The following is an 8,075-nucleotide window of genomic DNA, read 5'->3' on the forward strand; positions in this document are numbered from 1 at the left end:
ATGCGAAGATGCTAAAAAGCCACATACAAACGTTTTTTGGAGCTCGAGGGTGAGAGAGCAGCTGGGTGGGGGCCTGGCAGCCAGCCAAGGTCAACCCAGCGCCGTCGTCGAAGGTGTTTCTTTGGTAGCGCCGGTTCAGAGATAAAAATTCATTGGAAATGAACCCGCAAGAGACCACGTGCTTTGCTACACGACCCTCTCAGACACAGTCCTGTACCTGGGAAGAGTGGAAAAGAAATCCAAGGTCAACCCGGGTGCGAAGAGGCATCCTTACAGCCCCAGGCAGCTTTTTGTTCATCTGGCTGGTGCGGCTCGGGGACGAGGTGGGAGCTCCGGCAGCGGATGAACAGCCCTTGGCCAGCAGCACGTGGGGAAGCCCAGTGGCTCCCAGCTGCTGGCTACCTGAGGTGGCCGGGCTGTGGCCGCAGCGCGTCCCCGTGCATCCCCGTGTCACAAAGGGGCAGCGATGCGGCACAACGCCCGGCGTTTGTGACCTCACCTGGCCAGGGCTTGGCATCCTGAAGAGCAAGCCAGAGGCAGCCAGTTGGGCTGAGCTGGCCTTCGGGATAGCTCAGCTCTTTCTTCTGCTCTTTGCGTGCCTACTTTTTTTTCCCAACCATTTATCGTTTTCTGCCCGCTTCTCCTCAACTGCCATCCTTGTGCAAAGGTAATTATGATTTGACTTTCAGGACAGATCTAGAGTAGGTAGAAATGGGAAAAATGGTAGAAATACTTTTATGGTTTAAAAGTATAGGCTGGTCTATACCTTCCGAGCTGTAGGTTGAGCTATTGCACCTTGATGGGCTGGCCAGAGATGGGCTATGGGCAGCGTTCCTGTTTGCTAATTCTTATTTCTTTAGGATAAAAAAAATCTTTTCTTTCTTTTTTCTTCTAGGATAGGTAAGTAGGGGGGTGGTAGTGTAGTCTGAGGTGTTGGGCTCAGCCTAGAATGGCAAGAAGCCCAGCCCGACTGATGCGGTAGGAAAGGAGACAGAAAAGGAGCACGGCAAAGGCAGACGTTAAAGTAGCGGCCGAAAGCCGGTCGCTCCTGCGTACAAGGTGGGAAAGTGCGGGCTGGAGAGCCCGAGGACTGCTGCTAATGCTAGCCAGAGGGAAGCAGCACCTTCAGAGAAGGTGACACGCAAAGCAGTCTTTCAAAAAGGCCTTGGTGATTGCCGTCGGTTGGAGTCCTGCGACCAGGGACATCAGAACGCAGCTCTGCAGCAGTTACAAGTACCACCGAAACACTTCTGATGGCGGATCCTGTTCTGTGGGGGTTTTTTTAATCATTTTGTTGAGCTACGATTATTTCTTTGTGATCAGGTGACGGGATTTGCGCTCATCTTGCCTTTCTGGAGCGTGTCCTGACATCCTTTGTCATCCCAAGCATCGCCCTCTGTTCCTGCGAGGAGCGATGGCTGCGATGGGGAACGACTCCTGTGAGTAACAGCTTCAGCGGCAGGCTTGGGTTTTGCGAATCCCCAAACAACGGAGGTGGCTGGTGCTCCATCCCTGAACGCTGAGGTCCTGACGACCGAGAGGGAATTCTGGGGCGTTTCCCGATAGCACCCAGACTTACCCGGGTGTTTTCAATGAGACACAGGGAGACGCGTTTTGTCACTGCTCTGCCACTATGTACGATCTTTGAAAGAAGACATTGCTCGTAGAAAGATCTGACATTAGTAGGGTTACCTTCTGGGCTAGGGACTTGCTTGTTTTCCTGAAATTACAGTCAGGAAAAGGGAAGACTTGATACTGCAGTTCACGACTGTAGAGCGAAAGGAAGGTAGCCCAAGGCACAGAAGTCAGAGGGTGGGTTTGTTGGACTTTATGGAAAGTAAGCAGGGGAACACGTTGTTTTCCAAAACACTGTCTTGAGCAGAAAAATTTCAGTGGCAGTGTTAGGCTCCCCCTGATGCTTCCGGGTTGGATGTTTAAGCTGGTTGTACGGGGTCCTCCTGTAGACAACTCAACTTTTTTACTGGGTTGTACTGGGTCCTCCCTTAGAGAACTCAACTTTTTTACATGTGCTTCCGTGCAACAATATTGTCTCATCTCTTTTCAAATGTCGTCGCCCTGCAGTCGTTGCTGAGGGAATGGCTCCGCCACAAAGGATCCTCTTTCCCCCGGAGAAGATTTACATGGACTGGCAGCAACGATGCAGAGCTGGAGCGGGACTCCACAACTCGGGCAACATGTGTTTCCTCAACTCCGTCCTGCAGTGCCTGACATACACCCCACCTCTGGCCAACTACCTGCTCTCTCGTGAGCACAGCCAGTCGTGTGAGTACTTTTAGGAACAGCTCCTTGTAAATCTGTCGGGCACTTCCCAAGGATTCCAAGAATCTGGAATTTAAGAGAAAAGCAGCCCTTCTTTGCCAATTCCCCGAGTTGGTCTTCTCTGAACACTCAAGCCTAGAAGGCACTTGTCGTATCTAGCTGTGTTCGTCTTCAGAAGGGCACCCCTTTCTAGCCCCAGGTCTCGGTCCCTATTCCTGCAGGTTAAACCCTCTTTGCTTATTGCACAGAAATATTCTGTCAGTTTAACATCCCTCTGAAGAAAGTTTTCTCTGCGTTAAAATGTCCTGGGCTCGTTGGGATGCTGTCACCTTGGCAGGAGCGGAGACCGTTCTTAGAACTTCAAAATCCCCACTGGGTTTCCCATTGCTGTGGATGTTTTGCTCACCTAAGGCTCTTGCTTCCCTCCCTTCCTCTTCAGGCCGCCAGCCAGGCTTCTGCATGATGTGTAGAATGGAAAAGCACGTTAACAGCGTCCTGCGCTTCTCAGGTGCTGCCATCTATCCTTCGGCTGTCGTCAGCATTCTCACACGTGAGTCATTTCGGGTGCTTTGACAAGTTTTCTTCTGTTCTTGTAGGAGAAAGCTACTAACTTCTTCTTTTTTAGTAATAGGAAAACATTTCCAGCTTGGCAGGCAGGAAGATGCCCATGAATTCTTACGTTATGCTATTGATGCCATGCAGAGAGCTTGTCTGGGTGGAATCAGCAAGTAAGCACAAGCAAATTCCCTTTGCAATGTTCCCGAGCCCTTTGGACTCCTTGGTGCAGTGCCATCAAGGAAAAACTACGCCCAGGGCTTTCACACAAAGCAAAACTCCGGGAGGAGATAACTCTCTGCCTTACCATTTATTTCCAGCTTGGACATCCCTTCCGAATCGACTACCATCGTCCACCAAATATTTGGGGGCTTTCTGAGATCCAGAGGTACTTTTCCACAACCATTGCTCTCCCTGGAATTGTCTGTGTCCTTCTGTCGGCCTGTGATGAACAGCCGATGGTGTGACTGGCGTAGTAGGTATGAAGGACGTAAAGCGGCACAGTCAGTCGACTTCCCCATCGCTGAGCATTTTGAATTTCCTTCCAGTCACGTGCTCGAGCTGCAAAGTGGTTTCTGATTCCTACGAGGCCTTTCTGGATATTCCTTTGGATATCAAAGTAAGAGAGTTTAATTGTGCTTCAAGATGTCGCAAGGCCCCTGTAGCTTTCCAGAATCAACACAGTTGCTTTAAAAACGCATACCGTGAACACAAGAGAGCCTGGTGGTGGGTGGCAAGTGGAGTGGAAGGATCCCTCTGCGTCCTTCTTCTTTTTGCCCTCCCTCAACACCCGTCTGACGGGTGGTATTATTTTCATTATTGATGACCCCACGCGCCATCGGTAGCTGAACTGAGCAGTGGCACAGAGACGTAGCTCTTGATAGCCCCGGGAATTGAGGGAATTGAGGGAAATGTTCGGCATCGTGCCCTCTTTCTGCCTCCTTGTGGGCGCTGCTTGAGGGTTCACCTGGGTCTTCTTGTCAACTCCTGATAAGTGTTTGGGCGAGGGCGTTTCCCGGAGATCAGTTCTCTCCTTTCTCACTCCTCCAGGCAGCCTCAACTGTCACCGCAGCGCTGACGGACTTCGTGAAACCCGAGCAGCTAGATGGTGAAAACTGCTTTAAATGCAGCCAGTAAGATGATTATTAACACCATATTAATACTAGATCCTGCGTGAAGGTGCTGCACATACTCTAGCATAAGCCATCTTTTCACATAACATAATATATTAACATAATAATTCACATAGGTTAGATGCACGATAATGAGGCACCGATATTTTAATATGGCTCTGTGCATCTGAACAGCCTTAAAACAGCGTAGGGGGGTGTGAGACATGAAAGGATGTCTGGCCTTCTTGGGGCAAGATAGGGCGTATACGAAGGTTGCATTTCAGCACTTGGCTCTGTGCTTGGTTTCAAGGTGTAACAAGACGGTTGCCGCCTCCAAGAGGTTTACAATCCATCGCGCACCCAAGGTTCTCACCGTGTGTCTGAAACGGTTTGAAGATTTCAGCGGCGGGAAGATCAACAAGGTGCGTATGCAACTGGAGCGCAACGTTCCCTTCCTGGAGCGGGATATTTCCCAAAGCAGTACGCTCTTTCACAAGCCGTTCACGTTGAGTTTTTCGCGTTCCCTTCCGGGGAGAGGAGAGTTGCCGCGGGAAGACAAGCACGTACTCTGCTCCGGGAGAGCTGCTTTGGCCGAGAACAGTGTCCTGCCACCCAAACCATTACCTGTTGCTTTAGGGAAAACCCAAGTGTTCATGAGCCCCAAAGATGTATTTATACACCTCTGGTCTTGGAAGGCTATTTCGTGTAGTATTTCAGGATCATTTCCGAGCACTCTCGGTCTCTCCGTAGGTTGTGAAGTACTCCAACTGCTTGGATCTTCGCCCATACATGTCTCAGACAGACGGAGAACCGCTCTTCTACTCCTTATACGCTGTCCTGGTGCACAGCGGTAACAGGTGTCATTCAGGGCACTATTTCTGCTACACAAAGGTAAAGAGCAACTTCCTTCCACGCACGAGAAAAAGGCGTGCTGAGGAAGACAGACTTTCACGGCAGTGATACCGGCAGCCAAGGATTTGGGGGAGAATGTCTCCTTAGAGGCTGGGTTGGGTTTGTTTTGGCGTGCTCTTGGTTCTGTAGTTTTCTGCCTGCATTTTTGTGGAGAAACCGTGCAGTTCATCTCCAGATATCGTTGCCTTTTTTTTTACAGGCCAGCAACGGGCTGTGGTACGAGATGGACGATTCATCTGTGGATCTTTGTGACAGCAACACGGTTCTCCAGCAGCAAGCCTATTTGCTGTTCTATGTCAGGTAATAACAGAAGAGTACTTAAAGGGAAAGATGGGAAGGGACTTTTTATGAGGGAGTGTAGTGGTAGGACTAGGGGGAACGGTTTTAAACTGAAAGAGGGCAGGTTTAGGTCAGCTGTTAGGAAGAAATTCTTTACGGTGAGGGTGGTGAGACACTGGAAGAGGTTGCCCAGAGCAGTTGTGGATGCCCCTTCCCCGAAAGTGTCCAAGGCCAGGTTGGATGGGGCTTTGAACAACCTCACCCCGTGGCAGGGGAGATGGAACAAGATGATCCTTAAGGTCCCTGCCGACCCCAACCATTTTAGGATTCTATGAAATGGAGGCCGTAGGGAGGATAAAGATGAGGTCTTGCTCCAATAAGGGCAGACCCCAACCAAATTTCAAATTTGTAGGTTTGGATACCTCTTCTCTCTGTCATAGAAACTGCTCCAAGAAAATGGCTGGACCCCAGGGAAAGCTGCAAGAACAGCCCTAAACAGAAATCACTTTTTTTTTTTTTCTCCAGGAGCTCTGATTTAAGGGGAGGAAGGCCTTCTTCCCCACAGATACCATCACATGCCCATGCCTTCCCGAGTCAGTGGGCGGCCGGCAGCAAGAAGGTAGATCCTGTGGGACCACCGGGTCTTCTTCCTAGGACTAAGGTAACTCTGGGGAGATGGATCAGTGCATTTCTTTCCAGGATCTTGGCATCGTTCTCTTTTCCCTCCCACGCTGCAGCTTTCTTCAAAGCTGCAACGCTTCTCCCTCTCAAAGCATCCCACCTCGATCCACCCCATTTGTCCACCTTTGGGTCTTCTGCCTTTGCAGCCCTCCAGGAGAAGCTCTGGGACGCCCTTAGCTGTCCCGTCCCACAGTTTCTGGGGGTTCCCCACTGTTCTGGTCCTTTCATGGGGAAAGGTCAGGGCCTTTTCACAGCTCTCTTTGCAGGACGTGGCGGTGGGCATGGAGGATGCTCCAGAGGACTGCAGCTCCTCTACAAGAACCAGGACCAGCCAGTTAAACCAGGCAGATGCGCGGGAGGCATCTGCAGCCTGGGCAGGCAGGCGCAGCACGGCCTCGTGCGCGTCCAGAACCCAACCCGGCTTCCCGTTCTGCTGTCAACTGTTTGACCGTGGGCCGCACGCTGCGCAACGGGATGATGAGGAGGAGGACGGATTCACCTCCTGTTCCTGCTGCCAGAGGAATGGGGCCAGGGAGAGGGCCTGGAGCAACCTGCCGCAACGGGACAAGGATTTCTGCAGCTGCCTCGTGGCCACCAAGGACTACAACTACTCAGCAAGGAGGAGGACTAGTCCGAGTCACGAACAAGCCCCCAGGGATGACTCACCTCCGTGGACCTCCAACTCCAGCTCCCGGTGGGCTCCCGCATCCCGGGCTGCTTGGGAGCAAAGATTGCTGCGGGAGAGAGAGCGGAGCCAATCCCTGCGGTGTGGCTGTAAACTCTGCAGATGGTTTGCGGAGTACAAGGATGACCGTGGCTCAGCGAGGAGGAGGAGAACTAGTCCTCCGAGTCACGAGCAAACCCCCAGGGATGACTCACCTCCGTGGACCTCCAGCTCCCGGTGGGCTCCCACATCCCGGGCTGCTTGGGAGCAAAGATTGCAGCGGGAGAGAGAGCGGAGCCGATCCCCGCTACGGGGTTATAATCTCTGCAGCCGGTTCGTGGAGAACACGGACGACCGTGGCTCAGCGAGGAGGAGGAGAACTAGTCCTCCGAGTCACGAGCAAACCCCCAGGGATGACTCACCTCCGTGGACCTCCAGCTCCCGGTGGGCTCCCACATCCCGGGCTGCTTGGGAGCAAAGATTGCTGCGGGAGAGAGAGCGGACCCGATCCCTGCGGTGTGGCTGTAAACTCTGCAGATGGTTCGCGGAGTACACGGATGACCGTGGCTCAGCGAGGAGGAGGAGAACTAGTCCTCCGAGTCACAAACAAGTCCCCAGGGATGACTCGCCTCTGTGGACCTCCAACTCCAGCTCCAAGCCGGTTCCCGCATCCCAGGCTGCCTGGGAGAAAAGATTGCTTCAGGAGAGAGAGCGGAGCCGATCCCCGCAGTGTGGCTGTAAACTCTGCAGACGGTTCGCGGAATACACAGACGACCGTGGCTCAGCGAGGAGGAGGAGAACTAGTCCTCCGAGTCACGAACAAACCCCCAGGGATGATTCACCTCCGTTGACCTCCAACTCCAGCTCCAAGGCGGTTCCCGCATCCCAGGCTGCCTGGGAGCAAACTCAGCTGCGGGAAAAAGAGCGGAGCCGATCCCCGCGGCGGGGTTATAATCTCCGCAGCCGGTTCGTGGAGTACACGGACAACCATCGCTCCGCAAGAGGAGGAAGAGGTGCGAGAAGAAGTCCTCCACGTCGTGAGCAAGTCCCAAGGGATGATGCGGCCCCAGGACCCTCCAGTGCCCGCTCCAAGCAGGCTCCGGCACCCAGGGCTGCTCAGGATCAAATCCTGCCGAGGCAGAGCGAGCGAAGCAGATCCCTGCGGCAGGGTTACGATCTCCGGAGCCGGTTCGTGGACACCACAAACTACGACTGCTCAGCAGGGAGGAGGAGGGCTTCCCTGATGAGGGAGAAACACAACGTCTAACTTCTGCAATGCTGGGGAGGAGGAAGAGGAGGAAGAAGAATCCATCAAGTACCAAAGCAGGGACCAAGCTGCACGAAGGACACTAGCGGCCCACCCTCTCCCTCCTCCCAGTGCTGCCTCTGGCCAGGAAAAGCTCGGAAAGAACTCCCAGAAATTCGGACAACTCTGCCAGCTGGCCCACCTGCCCACAGGTCCCTCGAGGAAGAGCTTCTCTCTGTTTTCGGGATCACCCTGCAAAAACAACACTCGGTTAGAGCCAAGAGGCAGAAAAGCCAAAGACAGAATTAAAAACATTTGTTGGCCTTGCATGTGTAATTTATGGGGT

This window comes from Harpia harpyja, unplaced genomic scaffold (assembly GCF_026419915.1).
Source record: "Harpia harpyja isolate bHarHar1 unplaced genomic scaffold, bHarHar1 primary haplotype scaffold_65, whole genome shotgun sequence".
In the NCBI taxonomy this organism is placed as follows: domain Eukaryota; kingdom Metazoa; phylum Chordata; class Aves; order Accipitriformes; family Accipitridae; genus Harpia; species Harpia harpyja.